We start from the raw sequence: 26682 nt of genomic DNA, 5'->3' as shown, positions 1-26682 counted from the left end.
TAGCACGGATATTTTGCGATACTAACTTACTGGTTAGTTGTATCCTCTGTTTCTCACTTTCCAAACCGCAAAAGAATTTGAGGAAAAAAAAGGGAATCATTATAGATTTTTCAAATAATTTTAGCTCAGAAAGCATTTTATGATATAGTAAGTAGGCTACACATGGCCTAATACTTTAATAAATGTATAGTTTCTTAATTATTATTAAAGCGAGAAATGCTAATGAATCAGCCTTTGATTCGCGATTTTGTATGCGGCCCTAAGCGAGGCGATGCTTTTGCTCGCTAACCACCAGAGGGAGCCTGTGAGGCTGAATAGACGATGTAGAAAAGTGACAAAGCAAAAATAGCGTTTGAAAAAAAAAATGGACAAAGAAAAACTAATCTTATCCTTTTGTTCCTATGCTAGGAGCTTTTACACAAGCTGATTTTCCTTTTTTTTTTCAGTAATGAAATATGTATGGCTGAACAGTTTCCTGACTGAAATCCTGCAAGAGGGCAATAAAGACTAAGTGATGCATCTGTATTTCTTTAAATCACATCTATAGATTATTAATTAAGTAGATATTGGTGCTTTGTGTACACAGTAGCTGAAGTGCTTCCTTTTAAAAACTGATAAATTGCCCTAACATCTCCTACAGGCTGTCTTTAATTCAACAAACTAAACAAAGTAAAGGCATTAGATTTGAAGATGTGTTTTCTTCTTTCAGTACTGGTTATAACCCTTTGATATCGCTGTGGTAACTGGAAAAACCAAGGTAGCATAGCTGCATAAATGAAATTACAACATACATAGGTGAAAGTTCTTTCTGAATATAGTTTTCCAGGTTAACAATGGTTCAATGTCAAAACCAACTAATGTATTGGATGGGATAACTGCAAAAGGTTTTAGTTCAGCCATGTCCTTTTCATTAATTTCAGCAGTTACCTGAATTGTAGAAGAAAGACTACACTCAATAGATTTGCAAACACAACTATTGTAAACACATTCAAAAAGAAGCTTAGAAATAAAAAGGATCTGAGAAAAACTAAACTGAGCACCAACACCACTTCCTTTGTGCCAGGATAGCATCTACAGATGTCCAGGTAAGGAACAACAGGCGAGGAAGAGGTGCTGCAGAATAATATTTCAGAATCGTAGTGGATTTTAGGCTGGACAATATCTGAACAACATGATGTTATTACAAAAAATGCAAATACATACCGGAATATATAAATAAAAGTGTCCCAAGTTCTTAGCTAAAACAAAACAAGATGACATTTGGTTTTACAGTATGCCTTGTGAACTACTGAAAATAAATTAATAGAAGCAGTTAATTACTGGAAGCCTACTATTTTAGCTTATTGACTTCTTTAGCTGTAATGGGAAGCAGGAACTGCTTTATATTGCTGGGGTCACATGCATTCAAAATAAGGTTCAGGTAATCAATTTTAAATGACTTCTAATAGTGAAATGTTCATCAGAACAAAGAGAAAAATAATTTGACTTTTGGAAGCACTTAAACCAAACACCTATACTAAATTTGGAATCTGAAGTCTTAAGTTTTCATCAGTGCATGTGGACATCTTTTCAAAAAAGTTAGGATCTGAATGTGTTTTAAAAGATACACATTTCTAAGTGTAAATGTCAGTGAACCACTATATTTTTCTCATAGTCATAAATAAAATATGGGATTATAATTGGAATGAATGTTCCTTTTAAGAGATGATTGCTTAAGGTGATGGTCTAAAGAATTCAGCAATGTCACTGGCAGCATATCCAGATTCTTCTGTGTAAGGGCAGGGGTTCACTTTCCAGCAAGTTCAGTTTTAACACTGCTTCATAAAATTAATGCTAAACTTTTCTGTATTTTTATGCAGTATAAAGTGAATCAAGTTTTTCTACTTCATCAACTTCAAATACTTGTAAGTCAAATGAGACTTCTTTAACTTTCTTACTTTATTATCATTAATTGTGGAAATTGTACCAAAATATTTTTGGTTTTCTTGTTTCAATCATTTAGGATTGCAGTCTACATGTCATATTAAATCTTTTAATTGCATAGTAGCTCATGGAATAAAATTGGTATTTGAGATAATTCCTTTAAGAATTTGAATATAATCTAATTTAACATCAGGTCAAGTACTACTTTAATTGTAGTTGTAGCTAATTCAGTGAAAATACCCCACAAGAGCATCCAATGTTTCATGAGTGGATGTGTCTGACTTTTGACTGTTACTTAATAGCTGGACTCCATAAAACTCACCATGATCGCATGATATGGGAAATATGATTGCAATTTATCAGATGAATTGTACTTTTTGGCTTTTTTGTCATACCGTGTGCTCAGTTCCCAATATTTGATTGAATTTTTATACCTCATCCTCTGAAATGTACTGTAAAGGTACGATATACAGTGTTACCTGTGTGATAATGTCTCTGGCAATCTCTCTGGGTGATAGTAGGTATTGAATAAAGAGTAATGTGCTGAAACTAGCCTTGAAAATCGCAGGCAGAAACCCAGCTTCTGTTTGCTAATCCTCCTGCTCTCAGTGTTATGGCACAGCCTCTCTGATTAACCAGTTGTTTCACAGTGTGACTATACTCAGTTGTGAAGGATGGCAGATTGTCATGGGAGCAGAAGGGACTGAGCATTTCTCTGTGTTTGCAGTTTCTGCACTTTCACTAAAAAAAAGGAGGAAATGGCAGCAATTCCCTTTGTTTGCAGTTGCTGCTTCTGACTAGACTTTCGTAATGGACAGAAGAGAAAAAGGCAGCCTATTTGTTATACATTAGCACTATCCCCTATCATACATTGCATTGTATTCTTAAACACGGCAGACTAGATTGATTTTTCAGCTTTGATTAGGAATATTTGTAAAGCAAAAAGAGAAACCAGCTACCTCTGGGAAAGGCTTACAGCTGGAAGACTGCCTGAGAGCTGTAAACTCAGTTCTTTCCATGGCCATTTTTAATGCAATACTGAAGAAGTAATCACTTACTTTTTTCCCCTCACTTGCCATTAATAAATTCCCAGGAAGTTTTTCAGTTGCTCAAGTACATTGCTGGCCAGAGACATACGACTACCTAATGCAGAAAACAGTCACAGTATAGTTTTCCTTTCTGGACCTGATGGCAACGGGTGAAGCAAACCTTCATTCATGCTTGTGGGTTGCCATTTCTCTAAAAACAACCAAGTTTTCTCATTTATGCCCTCAAACTGAAAGCGAGTCAATTAATGGCAAGAATAGAAACTCTCTGCTCCAATTCAGACATGTAGCTGTTTGATCTTCCTAAACAATTGACTTTTATCAGAAACTCTAAAAAATCTTGTAGGTTTTATTTGTCCTAAACCAGAAAAAACCCTTCAACTTTAAATTACTGTTAATATTCCTAACACATTGTCAAGTGCCCATGATCAAACAATACCTAATTACTTCATATGTTCAAAGGAAATGCAAAAATTCAATTGCTACTCAGATAGCAATGCTGAAAATATCTGTAGCTACCTATATGGCTCCTATAGATAGGAGGATCATAGGATATCTTACTGATTTCTTTAGAACTAGTAGAATAGCTAATCATGTGCTTAAATGGTAGTACCAACAAAACCTTGAAAGACATTTTATTAAAACATTCCCAGGTCTAAAGCCAGATAAGCAGTTCTTAAGATCAAGTTTTAATTCTCTTTTTCCTTTCCTTCCTAACAATTTACTATAATAGGATGCTACCACTGCCTTAAAAAAAATTTCCTTTCAATCAGTACACTTTTATTGCTAATGACAGTTAAACCATTGGAACTGGAGTTCTTACCTGCTTGGGAAGATTCATAAAAGAGCACTTGCTACCTGTTATGATTGGAAAAGCAAGAGCATTACATCCCACTTGACAGATGAAGATTGGGCTGAGTTCAATTCTTACAGCAGTGAGCATTAGTTGTCTGCATTGCATATGACATTATGACCTGTCAGAGAGAAAAAAAATTAAAAAAAAGAAAGTAAAGAAAAAAAATAGGAAAAAGCAGAGCACAGAAATGTGATTATAACTGGAAGAGACTGGGGAACAACTCAATGATGATGGCTGTGCACCCACTGCCTGAAAATCTTTCTGCCTAGGGAAACTTTAGGGTTGATTTAGAAATTTAGTTCAATGCAAATCCTTTTAATAAGGGTGTCTTGTGAAATTTCAGTAAGATCTAACATGAACATGATATGGCAATAAAATAAACTTCTGTTAAATTTTAACTCAAGGACCATACAAACAATAGCAAATAGACTTGTAAGGAAAGAAATAGCACCCCAAAAGTAATTTTCAGGGAAAAAGGGCAAAACTTCACTTAATGGAGTAACCTCCAGTTTATTAATTATCTTGAACCTTTTTGTAAGGTCCTCACAGGAAATATTGCTTGCATAAATAAGCCATTGCTATTGCAAAAAAGAAAAGTAACTTGATTTTGCAGTATTGAATTCAAAGGAAAAATTTACCATCAAGTTGCTTGGAAAAAAGAATTAAATGCCAAATTTGGTTTATCATGTATTCCATATTTTCTGCAAATAAACCTAGATGATACAAGACAGGCATGATGTTTTGTAGAACCAGTAAAGCTGATAGATTTGTAGTGACTGATTTTAATACTTGAGCTGCTGTCTTTATGCCCAAACTAATGATATGCTGATCAAGAAACACATAGTGTAATGAGATGTCATTTCCTGAGAAAATTCTAATTTTAGGGTAGTATTTCTGTAAATACCTGTTTCTCCAGGGATTTTCTTCACTAGTATAACTAACATTGCTACGCTGCTTCTCTGGGATAATGTTTTTCTAATCACTTATTACTCAAAAGAGATTATGTTTATGTTGGAAAAGAAGCATCAATGGTTACAGTTTCAAAGGCAACATTAAATCTGACAAAAGCAGCAAAAAATCTAAAGAGACAAAGGAAATTGCTTAAAATTATTTATCCTATAATGATATTAAACACTTTACTGATATTTATTATTTTGTGTAATGCAGGGATGTATGAACAGGCAGGAATAAGATCTGTAGCAGCAGCAGCAGATGAAATCAGAATGTGAGCTGCAACAGTGGAGGCATGAGAGGCCGAGTTGAGAGGCATAACAGCAATCATAGTGGCATCCATGCTTTGGATTCTTCATGCTGCTTAAACCATCATGCTCAGGATCAAATCCACGCTCTTTCAGAACGAGATCCTTTCCATTTGAAGAACCCACCTACTTCCACATCAGTGACTGGCTGAGATATAATACTGGTTCATAAAGATCTAAACTGGACTTTGCCAGTCGGCTGTGTATGTCTCAGTAGGCCTCAGGACTAGCGCTGGTCCATGGTTTAGTTCATTAGACATCTGTTGTTTCAAGGGTAGCATCCTTTTGCTTTCATTTCCCCTTAACATTGTGTATCTCATCAAGACTATACACAAAATGCAAAAAAATGCAAGTGAAAATTACCATCATACTTCAGTTATTGCAAAATTTGACAGTATCTCAAATAGTTTTAGGTAATGAGTCAGATTCTACTCTCAGAGCAATGCCAACCTACTGAACTAAATGCCAAAATGGTCAATAAAATTTATGTTAGAAACATAAATTCTTATAAAAAACTATGCAAAGAAGAGTTTTAAAAATTTTTACTTGCAAAATTTATTAGATTTAACATTAATAGTCTAAGAAATCTCCCAAAGTTAATGTATTTTACTTTGGCCATCTGCTGATTCTGTGCATTTTCATTTAAGAACTTGATTCAATTTCTGAATAAAGCTAAGCTAAATGACACTGAACTTTGTCAGGTTCAGGTCAATATAGGAATAGTTGAAGGATAAAATGACATTGCTTGATTAATCAATTAAGTCATTAACTGAGGTGGGGGAAGGTCTGTTGTTTTTTCACATGAAATTCAGAGACAGATGATCATTGAATGGCTTCTTCTGCTTTAAAATGTATTTTTTTAAGTATTACGTTTTTGATTCTGTCCATGCTGGCCATACTATAAAACAGTATTTTCCTCTGAGATGTCTATATTCAAATTGGACGTCTAGAATCAAATTATAAATTTTTCTCACACACACCAAGAAAGAATAAGTTTCAACTCCACCAGACCCTGAAGTCATTAACTTGAGTGAAATTAGAGGTACAGATCTATACAAAATTGTTAAAATCCCTGCAAATAGGCCAGGGTTTGTATTTATTTTAATGGCTTATACTTCCTTGAACGATCATGAAGAACTAATCTGCTGGATGGGCAAAACAATGAGTTTAAATGGAATAAGAAACTGGATAAAGAATTATGGGCAAAGAACAATCCCTGTATTAGTGGAATGTAGTATCCGAATAGCTTTGGATAAGGCTATTTGCCCTAACATTACCAGTGCAGTCACAGATTTAAGCCTGCATAAATTAGGCTCTGGAGATTTACTCCCAGTAAATCTTGTCAAAATTCTTATTAAGGACAGAAGTGAAGGACATAGGAAACACATAAAGTAAGACTGAATGCAAGGAAACTCAGGAGTTCACTAATGCTATATCTACGTTAGCATATTAATTTTGCTCAAGAGTGTTTTTGAAACAAAACCCCAGCTGACACTTGTTCCTGTACTTCAGTTCTCCCCACTGAGCCTCAGGACTGCCTTACAGCTGAAGCCGAGCTAGGGATATGATATTTTTCAGAGCATACATCATGTGCTGCAGCAGCTGGTATATATCTATTGCCTCAGCCAGACTAGGTGGGGTTAGGGTAAAACTGCTGGAAATGTGTGTGTTGAGGAGTTTGGGTCCCCAGCATTAACTGTTTGATTTGACCAACCTGCTCACCTCGTGCAGTGCTACTTGATCCCATAACACAGCAAAAATGCAGCTCTTGCCTGAAGGCAGGATGAAAATCATCTTTTTAGAGAAGTAATTAAAGGTTAAATAATTTGTTGAATTTGGGCCAAAGTTAGGTGCTTTACAGTAAATGTGGGGATGTTTTATACTAAGTAGAATAACTGCAATAGGTTTTGTTGATGTACTTGTGAACAAGTATTAAAGTAGTCTCTTAAGCAGCAGTTGTTTACAGCTGACATTTCAGTAGCCTGAGTATCCTCTCTGAATGGGTTTGCTCAGGGTAATGAGTGTTACACTTGGCAATGGATCTGCCCTGGTGTCTCCTTTACTCAGAGTAATGACAAATAGTGAAATAACATTTGAAAAATAGAGAAGCATTCGCACAAATAACTTGTAACTTCCTTATTCAGTTGATGGCACACATGTACTATTTTTGTAAATAACAATAACAGATAGTTAACCCATTCCAGTCTTTCATAATAAATAAAGTTTCACAATAGTAATCTTAGAGATTTGAAGTGGTATTTACAAGGGAATTCATAAGAACAACATATTTGAGCAACAACTGAGTGAGTCCTTTTATTAATCATCCATGAAATTTGCTTAAGAGTCTGTGCTAAAGAAATACATCTCAGTGTGAAATAATGATGTTTAACTTCTTGCATTGCTAGATTCACTTTTATTAAAAAGCTATTGGAAGTCATATGATCACAAAAGGGCCTTTCATATTGAACTCTATGAATTACATAAAATGTAGTAATAACCCAGACGCTTGTCTTGGTGTTATCTGGGATATAGTTACTTTTCTTCTTCGTCAGTAGTACAGTCCTGTGTTTTGGTTTAGTAGGATAATAATGTTGATAACACACTTATGTTTTGGTTGTTGCTAAGTGGTGCTTACCCTAAGTCAAGGATTTTTCAAAGTTTCCCATGCTCTGTCAGCAAGCAGGTGCACAAGCAGCTGGGGGGAAGCACAGCCAGGACTCCTGACCAGATCTGACCAAAGAACCATAGAATGTCGTTTTTAGTCAATAAACTAAAGGAAAGTTGGCCAGGACCTGCTAATTGTTGCTCAGGAATGGGCTGGGCATTGGTCAGTGGGTGGTGAGCAATTGAACTGTGCATATTTGTTTCGCTTGGGTTTTATTACTCTCTCTCTCCTTTTAATTAAAAATAATATTATAATTGTTATTGTTGTAATTAGTAGTATTTTATTTTGTTTCAGTCATTAGACAATTCTTATCCCATGAGGTTTACTTTTTTTTCCCAATTCTCCTTCCCATCAGGGACCGGGGAGTACTTAGTTGCTGGCTGGGGTTAAACCACAATATTATTTACTTAGAACTCATAATGGCTTGAAATAATCTTAGTTCTTCTCTAAAAATTAATAATCAGCTGCAGCTGTGGGCTTGCTTATTAAAAAATGCCCAGCATTTTCCCTCTTTCCTTCACATGAATCACACAAATGCTGTAAAGATGCTTAAAAATACTGAACAGAATTGAAAATTATCCAAATTAATATCTTTGTCAGCTACATAAAGAAATTCAGGTCCAGGAAGGACTTTCTAGGTCAGCGTATTGCAAGCAATCACTGTAGAGAGATAAGGTACAGTCCTGTCAGTAGCATGGAGCAGCAGGAATTTCATCATTAGTCCATGGTTCTCAAAGAATGGTGGTTAGAACAAACAAAACCCCACACTTTTAATTTTAGAGAACCCTTAAATATCATGTGTTAAATCAGTTGTGTGATACTCTACCTAAATTTTGACATTTCTGGTTTCATACGGCTATTTTCCTTACTAGTGTTTTGGGGGTGGAGAGCTGTTTCTGCATATTTGTGAGTGTGGGCACACATGTATGCCCTTATTTTTCAATCCAGGAAATGGAAATATTTCAGATCATATTAGGAACAAAGACAAAAAGCTGTTAATATGTTGCTAGACAGCATAAAATCAAATTCATGCAATAAAACTTTAAAAAATAAAACTGAGTAACCAACAACCACACAGGTCTAGCTGATTCGCCAAGATTCCTATTCAGAATTCAATCCCTGAGTGAAAAGTTCACTGAGTGCTTATCTTACTTGGCAACTGCTCACAAGGCTAGACATAGCCTATGTAATTTTCCTATTAACTATGTAAAGCAATTCTGGATTTTTATAAATTTAGTTTTAAATATCTGAGACTTGGGACTCAAAATTTGATCAGTTCCAGCACCCGGTCTGTTATTTGCAAGGTTCTCTTTCATATGATTCTTCCAAATTCTCCCACAATGTTGACTTTACTTCTCAAAGAATTTAAATACAGAGCCATGGTAAGCATTCTTTGGATTTGCAAAATGGGCACAAATCAGCAGCAAAGGTTATTTTTCTTTATATATCACCTCATTACTCATATGAGTCAATCTAACAGGTAAAACGGGTTAGAAGAACAAGCACTTTCAAGACACATGTTGAAAAGTGTTTCCCAGTAATTTGTTTGAATAGAGGTCTTCTTTCAAAGTACACTCACATGTACAAGGCTACGTTCTGCTGCTAATTCTATTTATTTTATAAGCATCAGTAATTAAAAATAAGATGACCAGGTAAAGCTGCTTAAAAGCTCTTGCTGACTTCCTTACCTTGACAGAAAAAGATTAAAGGCAAATTCTGACCAAGATCTGCACTTACTTATAAGATCAATATACACTATTGAAATTTTAATGATGCAGCATTTTTTAATGCCCAGAAATGACCCAACTTATATGTCTTCACTCAGGAATCTAAGCTCCATAAGTCAACAACAATGATGAATTTAAGTGCTCTAAAATGGCCTCCAGAGGTCAACTCTCTCTGCTGACCACCAAGGAAAACTAGACTACTCACCCATGTTACAGCTCTACAGCAAATGACGGTATGCACCATACTGAGAAGTAAAAACATAAATAGAAATAGGACTCTCATAGTTCCCATAGGTTAAAACCACTGTTCAACCCAATTGCCCTCACATACATCAAAAGTCAGTGACAGTTTCTTGTAAACACACGGTCTATTGGAAAGATGACACACAAGTTATAATTAGAGTGTATTACATGGACAGATTCCAGACTACTTCCCTACTCTGTGTGTTTGCCTCATGTAATGTGATGTCTTAAAATTAACAGACCTATCTTTGAGATGAGTCTTTTTGCTTTATTTACTAGCAAAACATATTTCTGGAGGGTAACTGCAAAATGATTCATTTTTATAACCGTTAGAACTGAGTTTTCCTGTCAATGTATATATGAAAGGAATTGTCTCTATATTTTTCATGGTAGAGCTATGAAGGCACGCAGAAGATATTTGCCAAAGGCTCCAGTCAAGTCTTGGGAGCACTGAAAGAAACAGGTATAAATTCCTCCAAGAAAATTTGTGATTAGCTCATATTTTTATCTTTTCTTTTTCTTTTCCCTGTTCTTCTTTTTCTTCTTCTTCTTCTTTTTCTTTCTCTTAATTTTCCTTTTCCTCTTTTTTTTGTTTTCCTTGTTCTTTTCCTTTGCCTTTTTCACTGACATAACTTATTACTTCTAAGCTCTCCTAAGGAATTTGATATTTTTCTGACAACCACCTTCTGTTTTATATACAGTTTCATTTTCATGTTTTCTAAAAAATAATGTTCATGTAATGGTATGCTTCCTAATAAATATCAGATTAAATTCAGCTGCAGTCTCCTAAGTTTCAAATGAATACCTGCTCTCTCTTTATATGGTTTGGCTACATTGGCCCGTATCCCACAAAAGGGCAATGGGTGACCTGAGGTTGCCCTTCTCATCAACCACATCTCCTTGCAAAGACAGCTGAGGAATGACTGAGGGAAAGCTTGCCCTGGAGAACGAAGAATTGAGCAGGACTAAGGAATCTTTCTGGTAGGAAGAGGCAGCCCTGTGTTCAACCCTGGCATGGTTCAGTTAGCAATGCTGAACTATGCTAATAATCTTTTCATCAACAAATTACTTCCATACAAAGTGGGTGACCTCTACAATGAAGGATTTAAACCATTTCTTAAACAGCTATAAAGTATTTTGACTACAAAATTTCCAGCCTAAACATGTCCAATTCTGTGAGAGATCAGGACAGAATCCATTAAAGAGTCAACACTTCACTGTCTAAAGCCAAGGAATAAGTATTTAATCAAATCCATCAGAAAATCAGCAGTAGCATAATTTTACTTTCTGTTTCTATGAGACATTACATGTTTTTTGTTCCAAAACATATTTAAAGAATTGGTAGTCCATTACTTTTGGTTTATACAGAAGCTTCTGGAATTCTGCATTAACTGATTTTTTTTCATAGATGATAACATAGTAGCAATGATCTTCATAAATAGTAAAGGCACTGGATTATATTTCAGACCTGAAATGGTTAAAATGTCATTGCAGTACTGATGTTTATGTGCACAAGAAATTATCTTTATTCCTAGCACTGAAAAACTGCTGGAGCCTTCATTGCTTGCAGCTGGATTCTAATAAAAAATAAACAAATATAGTTATTTGTTTCTGAAAAATATCTGAGAGAAAGTTCTTTAAAACGAAGAGACGTTTGATGTAACAAAGGAGACTTGCTTTGTTGCAAGGCCTTCCCTTTTTCTGTTTTCTGTACATTCAAAAGCAGGGAAGAATGTATTGCCAGTAATTATCTGACTGCCCACAAAACTGACAGTGAATCTTGTTCCAAAGTTTTAAAAATATTGTATTTTAGAGATGTTGAAAAAAGTTTTATACTCTCAGTTTGCTTTTTACTCTGAGCTGTTCTGAAGCCAAGACTTACAGCTAGTTATGAGTACTTATGCTTTAAGAAATGAAGTTGTGAAATTTCCTCGATCAAGAAGTGTACAATTGGAAGACTGCCTCAATTTGTCCTAGCCTTCACCTTCCAGAGAGTGAAAAGCTGTTGAAAAAGAATTTACATCTTCCTCATATCTTGTTTTATAATTGTCAGCAGTAGTATGAAAATCATTCACAAATTATTATTATGCATTTTCTATTTTATTCAAGAAAAATATTTTTGTGTGTATAAACATTGCTGCACACGTCTAATACTGGTGTTTGCTTGTGGTATCAATTCACCAACTGAAGCCCTGTGAACAGGTGTGCGATTACTATTCATGAGTTCAGTGATTTCAGCAGCAATTTGCAGAAGTCATTGGACTTATTTCTTCATTTTGGTGCTGCCTTCTGGCACCACTGGTCTAGTTGCTTTCACCTACCCAACTGAAAGCAAAATTGGACAAAGGTGATATTTTGATGACATTCTTCCTCATCACGTCAGCTTCTGAGGTCCTAAAGAGTTATGGTTTTTTAGGACTCATACCAAATTTTCCTCTGCAGTTTCCAGTTTAACGAATTTTTCATGAACATGAATTATAGCAGCAGCAGTTCTGGCTGCAACATAGCAATTTCAGCTTGGTCTCATCTTGATAATTACTCTCTCTTGTTTGTTGGGTTGTTGTAATTGCATCATTAATATGCTGATGCTGATCCCTGGTGCTGCTTAGTGGGCTGCCTTCTCTCCTCACAAATAAAGCCAGCAGTTCAGCATAAGATTGTAGGTTCTGGCAGTTAAACCTAACAATACATGTTAATTCAAATGATAAATTCAAAAGGAGTTGAAAATGCAACGAAACTACAATGCCTGAAATTTTATCAATCTGTTGTAACTGACACACTTGCACCTGCCTTCCTGCTTGACTTGGTCTGTCAAGATCTGTCAAGACAGCTCTTGATATGCTTGTGTGGTAGTGAGTGATTTGAGGAGCAGGCAATTGTAAAGGATATTTTCTAAAGAAGTACTTGACTTTCTTTTATAATGTTTGAAGAGGGTACTTAAGAAAAATACATAACTGTGTAGGAAATATTAATCACACCTATGAATGTCTACGTACTTTAGAATCTTGGCTCCTTTTAAATTCTGCTGACTTCCAAGTGATTACACTGACTATAGTGAGGTCTTGAATCAACTATCTAAGCGAGTGTCTTCCTCTTCTCTCTCGGTGCCATAATACAGCAATCAGCAGACCTGCTCCCAGAATGCTGCTCGCACAGACACTTCATCAAGCAGGGAGCTATTGGCAATACATTCCAACTAGGAGTGCTTTGATTTGCTAGAATTCTTTTGCCCTGGGTTTCTTAATCTCTTAATTTGACTTCTCTGGTGAACGGCAGCATGGGAGCATGGGAGGTATAGTTAAAACACTTTTACTGAGCCTGTTGTAAAATGGTTCTTTGTAAGTCAGAGAGAAGGGGAGGGGGGAAGGAGGAAGGAAAGAGAAAAGGGAAGGGGAATGGGAAAGGGAAAAGAGAAAGTGGAAGGGGAAAGGGTAAAGAGAAAGGAAAGGAGAAAGGGGAAAGAGAAAAGAAAGGAGAAAGGGGAAAGGGGAAGAAGAAAGGGAAGGGAAAGGGGAAAGGGGGAAGGGAAAGGGGAAAGGAGAAAGGGAGAGGAGAATGGGAAAGGAAGGATGGAGAGAGGGTTTATAAGGATCAGTGGGCTGCATTTAAAGTCGGTCACTGTGAGTCCTCTCTTTAATCTCACTCCCTGTGGAGAGGACATGATGTGATTGATCTGTAAATTCTGTAACCACATATTAAGCTAATATTATTTAAGAAATGCTCATTATATGAGTTATTTCTGCTCTGAGTTATGTAAAGGTACCAGAAATCTCCCTTTCTGCCTATGCTTTTCAAAATGTGATGCTTTCTATGGTGATTCATTTAATTAAATTTCTTTGTGTATCTTAAGAAGGGAGTTCAAAAACACAGCTCGTATATCCTGTTAGCACATTTTTTTAGAGTTCTGCACATTTTAGTCATCTGCTAGATATGAAAAAGGCATTATAGCACTCTTTTTTAATTTACTTAGTTGAATGTCCTTGCACATTCTGAAAATTGTGCAGCACTTTAGCACTTTTGAAGGAGTTTTGTGCAAGCTATTCATAGGAGATAAGTTCACTATCTTTATAGCCACCTGAAAAAAAGTGATAGTGCATTTCTTCCTTATTAATTATCCATTTCTTTTAAATCTCCATGATGCTAAAAAAGACTTGTGTATGATTTAGTTTGGAAAGGCCTATTGAGCAAATCTCCTCCCCTTGTCTGACTGAAAAATGTGTATGATATAACATATTGACTCAATTTATTTTGGAAAGTGTCTGGTCTACTAATGTAGCAGCCCCCAGTGAAGTTTCATGGTTACACATGGGAGTAGAAGAAAGATATTTGCTGGTATTCAGTAGTCCAGTATTTGGTCTGCCTGTGACTTGGGCGAGGGAAAGGGAGAGGCTGATCTATAAAGTTAGCATAACTACTTCCCCAACACCTGAATATTTAGCCTCTTGTTAACTGATATTGTAAATGTTTGCCATCCTTGGCATCTTACAAAAGAGGGGTATGTAGAAAGAGAAAAATTATATCTCTTCATAGGTAGAAGTAGCTTAGCTTCTACAGACAGAAAAGCAGCTACTATCAATTTTCCTTGTGAGTCTTTCTAAGATCTACTTCAGGACCAGCAGAAGCATTCCTAGGGAAGTCTTAGCAGGAACTGTAGTGACGATCACTTTTTAGGCGTGAGAGTTAAATGGCTTAAATGGAAGAGACAGTGACCTTCAGGGGTTTTAGCAGTTTGCTTTCTAGAAATTCAGGAAAAGAATCAATTATTGATACTATTTAATTGGTTAAACTATTCCAAAGGAGTTTAGTCTTAATCAACTGTAGTTTCCTTGTTTAGACACACAAAAGGTGTGCTTCTATCTATACTGAACCATTCTCCAAGCTTCTGAAACAAAAAACAAAGCATACAATGGTATATCCCATGGGAGGGTTTTGATCCTTATTTAATGACGGGAGTAAGTTGTCAGTGTCAAATCATTTGAACACTCATCATGTCAGAAAAAGCCCCCAAACAAATTTGATATCAGTGATGCACAGTGATGCAAGGCTGTGCTTCCTTCTGCTGTTTTGTCTATCTCATTTTGAAACCTGACTCATATTTTATCTATGTGGGATGCTTTAAACATTCTTCAGTATGCATTATGTGAGTCAAGACAACTATTGCCAATGCTCACAGACAAAACATTTCTTTCTGGAAAAATATTCCTGCTATATTTTAGCAGTGAACATTTGCCTGTCACCTTTGAAGACAGATGGGATTTTCACTGCTTGCATTCTACTGAGCAGTAAATATAAATGAAAACTAGATAATAATTATATGGAAGTGTGGTAATTTTCTAGCAGAATTATGTTGCAGGAAAATCTATCTTAAAATGCACTTTTATATCTAGATATAGATATGTAATCAAGATATTAACTAAAGACCCATGCACTAAAACTTATCCATGGGCATAAAGAGAGGATTTTGTCCTTTTTGCTGCTTAGTGCCAATTTACCTCATATTGGATCCTTTTCCCTCGTCACCATGAAACCAAGGCTTCCAAGTAATGCCTAAATCATATCCCTGATATGATTTCATTATTTCTCTTGGTTTGTTCCACCTACCACAGATCAAATCATCAAGAAAAGTAGTCCTACCCTGTACTATTTAACAGAGTGCACATAGTAGCTGTTTCTCTGATAGCATTGGCTGACTCTTGTCTTCAACAGATGCAATCTCTGTGTAAAAAGTATACTTCGGAAAAAACTTTACAATCTGTAACTAGTTGATATGCAATTGGCTAATTGCAGCGGTAGGGAAGTTGAAATGCGGAGATGATATAGTCTTCTACAGAGGTTCAAGGAAAGAAATTGGCTTTTGTAGAGAAATTTGTTTTATAAGGAACAGCACAGCTCTAATTCAAAATCGGAGTAATGTCATATAGTTTACAGCTCTTAATTTAGTCTTGTTTATAACTTGAAATACCTGCAACAACTTGCTTTGCTCCCACAGAGGTTTAAATCTTTGTCTCTTTTTTTCCTGTGTTCGTTGAATATAACATTTTGAAAACAGTCAGAGAGTTTGTCAAACTCTCAAATACATTAGAAGACTACACGCTCATTCAAAGTGCCTATAACAAAAATATTTCCTCTGAAGTCCTGATGGGAATTGCAGTAAAAGAAATCTTCTTCCTTCAGTTTCAGAGATATTATAGGGAAATCAGTGGGGGGCATTTAAAAGAAATATAACAAAACATGGGATAATGGAAACTAGTCACACTGATACGATTTTTTGAAAAATGTTCTAATAGAAATAATAATTTTCACACAAATGAGCAGTCCATAAATGTCTTTTGTGTACATATACAAATGTGGATTGTCTTTCCTTTAGGAAGAATAATTTTTCTCTAAGAATAATACTTAATGTTAGACATAAACTCTCACAGTTAAAACAAACATCAGTTAGTGTGATTATTTTAAATTTGAGAGCCACTAACATGTTATATCACTGTATTATTTGAGCTATTTGCACCAAATTTCTTCTTGTTTTTCAGAAGGGATTGCTCATGGTTGTTTGATAAAATAATATTTCACTTGTACTTTCTTTTGTTTTCAGATCATTTTTTTACAGAGCATTGTGAGGCTTAATTAGGATATTCTGTACAGTTATTCATGAATCCTCTCTTTTTAAGGATTATTGGTAATGAACCCAGTTAAAACACAAATATTTTGTTTCATTAATTTTTTCATATTGCAATTTTTTTGTAAGTGGAAGCAAAGCCAATTTTTAAAATATTGTTCTCACAGAAAGGATAATATACTTTAACCTAATATTTAATTAACAAAAAAAAAAGAAGCATTACACTTTTGATGTACTGTTTTTATTATTTCATACCATATCATATTACTGCTGTTCCAAACATCATCATAAAAATTATACCACATCATGCAATTCTACATGTCATGAATTAATTTCAGAAGTTTTATAAAACAAATACACTTTCATTTAATGGAGCACCATTTGTCATTTTTTTGCTGTTCTTTCTGGAAAATTTTGCTGAAATTGATGTCACTTTTTTGTAGAATAAAACTTACTTGAAATGGTGAGTTCAGCTGAAATCTGCTTGTAGAAGCCTGGCTGACCAGTTCAATTCCTGTGCACAATCTACAGCAGGGCACTGCTTGATGCTTTTCCCTCAGCTGGCAGGCTAAGTCCTTGGTACAGCACAACAGGTACAGAGTGTGGCAGGCCCCTTCAAGCCTGCTGACAGCAGGGCTGTTACACCTCTTATTTGTCAAGCACACAGCAAATGCTCATTTATAATAATAAACTGTTTTATTTTTTTTTAATGTATCTTTTGCTACACTGTGTTTCTATATGTTTAGTATGTTGGCACCATGGTGCAAGGCCAAGGTTGCTATTGCAATTTAGCCCATTTCCAAGCAAAGACGCCAAGGTTTTTCCATATTCTGAGCTTTGTTTGAAAGAAATCAAGTGAATTCACATGTTCTCTAAGCACAAAGACTAACATTCATCTTCAGAGTACATCATCACAGGGAACAACATGTTCTCTGTTTAATGTGACTCAACCTGCTTGTACTAGAACATAAAACACTGAGAATTTCTTTGGAGGGGAAACTCTATTAAAAGTATCATGAAGAAGGCCCACATAATTTTATTCAAGTTATCAAGTACTTGATGCCTTACAAAAATCATTTAATCTATGCTGTGATGAAGATTATTTTTACATTGTTTAAAATATCCTATAGTGGTTGCAAATAAGGCTTGTAAGACTCTTACCTAGCTCTGTGGATGTCAGAGAAGCTGGATCAAGCCCCAGGTCTGTATCACATGAGAGGAAGAACATCAAAGAGGTGAGAGAAACACTCAGCAGCTGGTATGACAAATACGTGCAGGTCTATTTTGCAGAATACTCTTGTGCATGTACATATTTTCAAGTGATATTCCTAGAATATTCAAAAGACAGCTTATTTACAGCACTTGCTTCATAGATCTATTTTACTTCCATACAGAATTTTATCTAGTGAAAGCAAATCTCCTTTGGCTATATTGAAGGTTCATCCACTGAATATTCCTGGGTATTCTGCAGCTGTAGCTAAGAATCCCAAAATGGCCCACATACCAGGGTTTTTCATGCAGAACTCATTTATCTGAGAACTTTTGGCCTGTTCCTAATAAAAGGGAAAATTCTTCCTGCAAACTACAGAATTTTCCTCATTCCCAGGGTGATATAAACAGTGTCTCTTGTGTATGTCTCCTTTAATAACAGAGAATAAAAGGATTGGTACAATATGAACTTCCCATTATTGCTCCTACTGCTGCCACAGTCCCTGCACTGCTTCTCTAATAAACCCCATGTGCAGTACAACTGCACTATTTCTTCTGTCTGAGAAATTCAATAGCCCATGAATATGTGAAGGATGCTATTAGTACCAGTCAGTAGAAAAGTTTCTGATATTCTAGTGTTTTCTAACCAAAAAGTCCCCCAGTTCATTCATTCTTTAAAAAGCACGTAGCAGTGTTATACAGTCAAGAAGAACATGCACTGAAGTGTGAAGTTTATGTCTAAACTGGTGGACCCAAAACTATTTTTGATTCATATGCTAGCCCTGCGCCAAATCATCATGAAGGTTTATGTGTGGATATGCACAAACATATACTAGCTCTAAATTTTGGTGGGTTTTTCTTAATGGCAATCATAAGGGCATGCTCAGGCCAGGAAAGAACTATAACAGGTTCATCAATCATTGAGGAGTCTCAGTGCAGCCCCAGAATTTTGTTTTGCTAGTATGCTCAGATGAGCTGTTATGATTATAGGGAACTGATGCAGACAAGGAGAATGATACTGAGCCAGACAAAGAGAACAGGAGTAGCTCTTGCCTTGGAAATAGTGTCATGCATCCCATCAAACTTCATATATCTCACTAATACCCTTCTTTGTCATTCTATCTTAATGGTAAAGTACATAGCCCAACACAAATTGTAACTAGGAGGAAATGGGCCACAGCAAATGCAAGATGTCAGAAGCTACAGCATGTACCAACATGTGCTTTACATATATATATATGTGTATTTTTGTACGAGTGCTTAAATGCATCATAAAGTTTTCATGCATTTATTTACCCGCACAGTATCTCTCATTAGGAAATTTTTTGGCTATCCTCAAGCTTTCAAAGATGAGCCTGTGGCAATTCAGTCCATGCAAAAAGGTTATAGCTGAAAATTACAAGGCCTTTTACAAGGTAATGTCTATTTTTTCTGGTTTGCAAAGCAGAAAAGTGTAAGTCTTGTCTTCTTAGTATTACTGTATTTCTGTTAGGAACAGCATACACTGTCTATGTTTTGTGCCGTGCTGCTTACTGAAATATCAATTGTGTTATACGTGCACGGATTTGAGCTTGTGCACGAGTTTTCTGCTGAGACTGTCACCACTCAAAATGTGTTAAGAGTTGTCACTGAGGGTGCTTCACTCTAACTAGCCACTAGAGAAACATCATTCTTTCCTTCTGTTAGAGTGGTTGATTTGTTTTTTCTATAGCCTTACTGAAAAACTGTTTTAATTTTCTGTGTATACTAGCTCCACCTAAAAAGGAAACAAAACAAGAGAGATAATTCAATGGATGGTACCTACACCCAGTTCTCTCCTGTAGTGTGCTTATTAATTGCATACATCCTTTCATTGCCATTATTCATGGTACATAAGAACATGAGCAGGAAGCACTTTTTGGCCATGATCTAATGAAGAAACCAAGCCTAATATAATGAAAATTACCCAGTTTCAACAATATAGTGGTGCAGATCAGCCAATGCACCTACAATGAAACTACAAGGAACACAGAAATGTCTGAAACTCAGATGAAAGGGAATAGAACCAGTGGCATTTCACATGGTGAATGTTACACTGTCATTACCCTTAAAGGCATTAATGGATGATTTAGACTAGCTTGTAAGGCGTCCTGTCAATGGGAGACAGCAATTCAACAACGTAGCCTTAATGGCAGACTGCAGAATGAAAGAAAAAGTGTAACAAACCTTGAAGAGGAGAGAAGGAAACACTTGAACAAGCCCTGAAGTGTTGCCCACCATTCTCTCTCTCTCCTGAACATGGAAAAAATGCATACCTGGAGATCAGGACTTTCCTGATTTTCTACACATGGGCATTAACTACTTCTTGTCCTATCCTCTCCCTCGTCTGTCTGCCTCTAAGCCATCAGGATATACAAAGAGAGAAAATGTCATCTATTCATAAAGTGCTTAAGTGTTGGCCTAGTATTATCACCCTTTATGAAAATTACCAGATACTGTAAGAGCCTTGGTTATGGTTGTCTTTTATGTATGCTTTTGCTGAACAGCAAATATTGGAGCCAGAGAAAATTTTTCTCTCTGGGAAGGGAAATGACTGCAGCTGTATAGTCACAGTGCAGCTGCCTTGAATTGCAAAATTCCCCCGGCAAAGATAGGACTCCAACCTGTGCAATGGTCTATAAAAACCATTAAGATTTCCCTTGATTTCTGTGGAAATAGAGAACAGTTCTTGGTAGAATCAGCAGTATCATAAATAGGCAGATGGTTCACTAAGCAGCAGAAAGAGATTATTGCTAGCCATGCTCCTTTCCTAATTTAGTATGAAAAGGTCTGGCTTTTTTTAACTGTGCTTGTACATAGATCAGCTTGCATTCTCTGAGCTGAAAGAAATCTGCTCAGTCTCTTGGTTTACATTTATACTGCGTAATATTGTTTTGTGCAGTTGCTCTCTAAAGCTCAGCATCCCGCCTTTTGAACTGAGCTAGGAATATGATGTTAATATTAGATTCCTCTTGCCTACAGAAAGGAAGCCACAGAGCACCTCTTCACTAGCATCAGTCCTAACAATGCACAAACAAATCCGAAGGGTTCAAAAATCATTCAGCTAACACAGAGCAGTTAGAAAATTAAACAATTAATGGAGATTTAAAGGTCTCGTATGCCTTATTCTTTGAAACTGTATCCTGCTCATAGACAGATGTAGGAGGAAGTTAAAGTTAATTATCAGGTATTTTGGCATTCTACTCAGTTTAATTCTATTGCTACATCCTGCTGGGTCAGAGTATCCAGAGGTTAATAATAAAAATTATTTGGAAAATTCTGTCTTGATCAAGTGGCTGTACATCATGGGCAACTACTCTTACACCATTGATGTACATAATATTTTATAAGTTACCTGAATAGACTTTGCTGTTAGAGGTGCAAATGGTCACTTAGCCACATTGTTAAGGTTGGGAAATAGAAGGAACATTTTTTCTTGATTCCATTACTTAGAGAAAACAACAATGGAATGGCTGCTAATGACTTCAGCCAGTAGCAAGAACTGAAAATTCTATGATGAGAAAGAAAACTTGGGTAAGTACTACCTGCTGGTGAGATTAAGAGTACATACATATTCACAATAGATAATACAAAATTCTTATCCTTTGTGTTATGTTTGTGTTTTCTGACAATCCCTCTTTCTTGCCTGCTTTAATCAGAAGTGACATTTAATTTCAGACATGATGCAGTGGGGTGAGCAGCTTCTGCTTCATAAAGCTGTTGTGTCATTTGGCAAACAGAAAGGTTGAAGGAGATTGCACAGCTTCATGGTTAGTCTTCACTTGGAAATGTTCCTATCTAGTCACAGAACAAGAAGTTTTAAAGCATTGCATATCATGCACTGGGCTGATGAATGTCCAGGGTGTTTCAGTCTGGTGAAACTATATACATCAGGTTTGTGATACAGGTGGAAGAATGAAGAGAAATTTGTATATGAGTCTTTTACTTTCCAGAATACATTCATTCACTGCTTTTAAATAAAAGGTGTTACATGCAATGTTACCAAGTCTCCCTGTTTTGCCAACATCTCTGGTTACTGTTTCAGTGTTACAGTGCTAGTTCAGAGTCTCATCTCTCAGTACATCATCATCTGAGTGGTTTAATAATGGCTGTCAAGGCAGACTTTTTGCAACCTACAACACTTCCAGAAATTTGAATTAGAATAGACTTCATTTCTAGCTTGATGAATTCAGTTGGGTTAACCATTAAAATATTTGCTAACTAAAGATTGGTTTAATTGAAACTAAGAAGAAATATTATCATTGTATTAAAACTTTTTTAATTGAAGCCAAGCTTCTAGAAAGATGTATAGAGGGGTTTTAACTTGTTTTAAGTGCTGGAACTATCACTTGGGGCTGAATCTTATGCAGTAGGTAAAAACAGATTATTATAATAGTGCTTTTCAGTCTTAGTCTTGAAAATTAGTCTTTCATGCATAGTGAGACAGGTGTACAGTTATATGTGAAATTCTATCAAGGTAAGGTAAGAAATTATTTGGACTGGAATTTGAAAATTCATGAACCAACCTCTAAAAATAATGCCAGTTGGGCATTCAGCAGATCAAAGGAAACTGAAGTTGGATAAAATTGCTGAGTATAGGTGCATATTAAAAGCCAGTTTCACAGTAAGTAGTTCAAGTTCCTTGTAACTAGTTCAAATGCTCTGAAGTTCGGTAGCTCAGCTGCATTCATCCTTTGTAGTATAAAGAAATGCGCTTTCTGATACTTTCAGTCCCCCTAAAAGGGTTATCATTAAATTCTCTAAACATTCCTTTAGGAGCAAAATAGATGCTGACCATGCCATGGATTTGCCAAATTATAGGGATAGCAAAGAGAATTTTAGAAGTTTGTGTTTTACACATTAGAAATGAAAGAATTCTTCCTACACTTAATGGGAAGTTGAGCAATAAAGCCAAACTCTTTCTTCATTTCTTTGTTTAGCTTTTTTAACCTATTTATTGGAGAGGGTATGCTTTTCTAATCAGATATAATAGCTAAAACTTGAAAACACAAGAAAAAGATACAATACAGCAATGAAGAAGTCTCAACGTGCTTCAGTTCTGCTGACTTAAATGACATTTATATGCTATGCTAGTAGCATAAAAAGGCTGGTGGAAGATGTTTGCTTATTTGAGATGTAATTATAGGTTATACCAGGCCTGGATGTTTGATTAGATTCAATCTACAAATCCTATTTTGTATATTCACACCCATACTTCAAGTGTAGACAGGTCTTTCTTCTAAACTTAGAATTTCCAGCTGCAGATGATAAATGTGAAATAGTCCAGTACTTGTTACAAAATGTGAATATATTACTTTGAGGCAACATCATTTGAACAGCATGTGTTAGCCTTCTCTAGCATGTGACACAAATAAAAATTCAGCCGGTGAACAAAAAGGTCTCTGCTACTCCTCTTCTCTGATGAAGTGAATTATATTTGTTTGGTTTTTATTGTGTAGTATTTAAGGTCCCAAAAATGTTGCAAATTTTGTGCTATAGAGTGATTGCATCATTAATGTAGTTCAAACTGTAACTGCCATAGAGCCGATTTTTAGCTGCCATCCGTGATGTGCATGACTGCAGTTACAGTAATCTTGTCTCCTATTCCAGCAGTGTAAACAGTACTGTGGAATAAGAAAAATTTTTATTTTCTGTAATCAAACATTAAGGAGAACTGCATTTCAGATTTAGAAAACCTGAGAGTATATCAACATACTGGTGATGTAATTACACTGGGGGTTGCAGTTTTACCCCACGTCAAGGATAAAAGTTTTAACCTAAATTTAAAACAGGTTACAAGGGTAAGAGGTAGCCATAGCCCAACCTGGGCTGCACAGCAATAGCCACACCACCCCTACTAACAGCCAATCTGAATTTTTGCATCTTCACTATCAAAACCACTGGGTGTAGCACATTCATGCAGCTGATGCTGGAATCTCTCTGGTTACCTTACTCCTTATCATGTTGACAGCTCCTTTTGACAGAACGTCAGATCTATGTAAATGCCAATTCCCACCAAGAGGGCAGAATCAAACATCTAAGGGACTGTCTTGCAGAAGAACAGTTTGCTTAAATGTAAAAGCTATACAGCAGAGCTGCTTAAACCTTAATGCAGTAAAACCAAGTATGAAAACAAATCATATTTTTGTATCTTGAAACTTAGCAAGTTTATGTGATAAAAATGAAAAGGACAATTTTAAGTCCATCCTCTTCTGCACTGTGGTAGCATGCATGCAAGTTAATAATCAAATGGCCATGGAAACTTCCAAAATGCAAATAGCAAACGCCTGCAACTTTTCCTTTTAGGCCTATCCACAAGCTTTACTATAGTTCTTTCTGACTTTTAGAAATGCAAGTCATTTCAGGCTACAAATTTCCATTCCTTGTTTTTGTAACCAGAGGGCTTGAGTAAGACCAGTTGTGCTGAAATAAGGAAAATGTGGAAGTTTCTTACTAATATTAAGAAACAAAGCCAGGGGGAAAAAAAAGAAAAAAAAAAAGGAAAAAAAAAAACAAAAAAAAAAAAAACTCTACGAGTGTAATCTCCAATCTCATCTGCCCTGAAGTATAACACAATGCAGGCACTGTACTTAATGCTATGAGGTTGAGTGACAGAAAATGCAGTAGTGATCTCAGAGTTTTTGCAGGAAGCTAATACCTGTGGCCATGAGAGGCTCTTGCACCTGTCACTGTCATTCTTGCAATTTTGGTAGGAGATTGTACCAATCTTGACTGCTTTTCTTGTGGGCACACAATCTGCTAGTTACGTAGTGTGATAGTTTATATAACCACACTGTATTTGTTCATTGAAGCATAGTTTCACTAAGTGAGACCATTAAATGCTATGGGCTAGGTTGAATTCAGTTATGCATCTGTTCTACAACTACAAGCTAGGCCAAGGAGACCTTGGCTTTCTGCATTCAAAATGTGACACTCTAGTGTTGATTAGATACTTGGAAACAAAGCTGTAGTCATTTCAGGCTAGATATATAAATGAATAGAAACAGCTGCCTTAATTTCTGGCTTTATTCTTCTTTTCATGTATCAAGTGAGTTACAAAACATCCTAGTGCTGTGTTTACAAGCAGCATAAAAGATCATGAGAAAATAAACCATTCTGTCTTTAGAATAGCATTTCTGCAGTTTAGGGTAAATATGATATATAAGGCACAATAATGCCTTGCCTGCACATTGTGGGGAAAAAAATAGCCAAAATACTGAATAGCTGTCTAACTGCAGAGCACTACCCAGCTGTGTGCTAAATGAGGCAGGGGTCCCCCTGGAGAATAACATTCAGTTATGTGGTTAGACAGTGGTGGTCCATTTGCTGGCATTTCCTAACTTTAGAAACCTTGACTCAATACCCTTCCTATCTTTGGTTGGTTTGTTTTGTAAGTATTACGTATTCAAAGAATATTGAAGTTCTTGTAACGTGGTTAACAAGAATCAAGAGAGTTCATATTTCCTTACTCAGCAGTCATAAAATTATGACTTATTTCCTGTTATCTAACAATACTTCTAAAGGAAGGCAGAAAAGGTAGAGAAAGGTTAATAAATGTTATAAGAAAGTTCAATAACTTTGCAGTTTTATATAATTTTTTCCACTTTTTTTAATCTTTTCCTTCTTCCTACCAATATTTCTCTGAACTTATGTCTTTTCTGCTTCTGCATTTTGTGATGTCACCTGCATTTCAACACAAGAATTGCTAAAAAAATATAGATGAGAACAACTATTTCCAAATCCCTTTTATATTTAGATACTATAATAAAAATATAATGAGCCTGCAGTGAGTGATTTACCACATCAGAACTCTGATTTTCATTATATAAAATGTTCTCAAAAGTGACAAAACTTCACAAATAAGATCAACAATAAAATAATGAAAATTAAAAGTGTGGAAAATTTATACTGTATTAACATTTAGTGGGATGTTTTTCATTCTAAAATTGCCTTTTTTTTCTTTTCCTCCCCAAATTCTGTTCTAAAATCATACATTAATTCCTGGCCAGTTAATTTCATAACTGCAGTAAAATGGAAGACACAATAAATCAAATGCAGTATGAAGTGCTAAAGTAAAGCTAGTAACAGACATGCAAAAGGTATATAAAATAAACTGTTATCTGTAGTGACAAAACTCTTTTTTTTCTGTTCAGATTCTGAAATGGCTGGGAGTATTGCTCTGAGGATTGATTTGTTAGCTGGATTCTGAAACCAATGTATGTAAAACAATTTTGTAAAATTGTTTAGATCCTAAAAATTCAGTAATTTCTCCCTGATTCATTTTTGTTAAGTTTTCAAGCCATTCCCTACTGTAAATTCTAATACTGTAGCATTGAGATGTGACAGCAAAAAATTTTCTAAGCTTCTCATAGATCAAAACTAAAAAGCTTGTGAGAGCCATTCTGACAACATCACGAATGTTAGCCATCAGATTGTAGGCAAAATTCCCCTTATTTCTATGTTGTCCTAGTTGCTATAAATTAAGTAGATTCATTCAATGCAAAGATAAAGGAAAAAGGTGCACAGTTGCATAAATATTCAATTACTTGAAAATGTTTAAAGCTAATAAATAATTACCTACCTTTGGACAAATGTATGCCATACCTGCAAAAGATCATCATACATACAAACATGTATTTAAACTATCCTGTAGGTCTAATATATTAGCAATGCATGGTAGGTTCCCATGGTTTACCCAGTTTATATTTGAATCCATAACATCTTCATGACACTGGCAAACTGCCACAGCGATGTCAGTTTACTGACTCGCAATGGCATGCCAAGGATAGTGCATGAGCGTCACGGCATGATGGAAAATTTAGGAGGAAGAGAGTTTAAAAATATCTGTATAGGCTGCTAGTTTTCTTTCTTTTACTCAGGAAGGACAGTACCAACACCAGCATTAGGTTTAGGTGCACGTTTCAGGAGAGTAAGAGCATAATAGCGCTTACATGTTTTGCAGAACTGATGTTTCGTTTGTAATCATGTGCCACCAAATATGACAGAACTGTATTTTAACCTTTGGAGAAAGGTTAGATGGCAGATCCAGGAAAGGCATGCTGGCACTAGGTGGAACAGAGATGGTTATTTAGAGCAGTGCAGAGAACGGTAGGAAAACTC

At 35.8% G+C, this 26682-nt stretch overlaps 1 long non-coding RNA gene across 1 annotated transcript; it reads right to left on the bottom strand.

Moving 5' to 3' along the window:
• Positions 1 to 3525: 3525 nt before the first annotated feature.
• LOC113965363 lies at positions 3526 to 26245 on the bottom strand. The gene is made up of 3 exons (XR_003533530.1): positions 26144 to 26245; positions 7720 to 7814; positions 3526 to 3943 (listed from the first exon to the last, which is right to left on the bottom strand). It is a non-coding gene; the product is annotated as an uncharacterized LOC113965363 (long non-coding RNA).
• Between the last annotated feature and the right edge of the window lie 437 nt (positions 26246 to 26682).

This window comes from Neopelma chrysocephalum, unplaced genomic scaffold (assembly GCF_003984885.1).
Source record: "Neopelma chrysocephalum unplaced genomic scaffold, ASM398488v2 Primary Assembly neopelma1_22b, whole genome shotgun sequence".
In the NCBI taxonomy this organism is placed as follows: domain Eukaryota; kingdom Metazoa; phylum Chordata; class Aves; order Passeriformes; family Pipridae; genus Neopelma; species Neopelma chrysocephalum.
The sequence above is the reverse complement of the archived record's forward strand: the minus strand, read 5'-3'. Positions and strand labels throughout refer to the sequence as shown.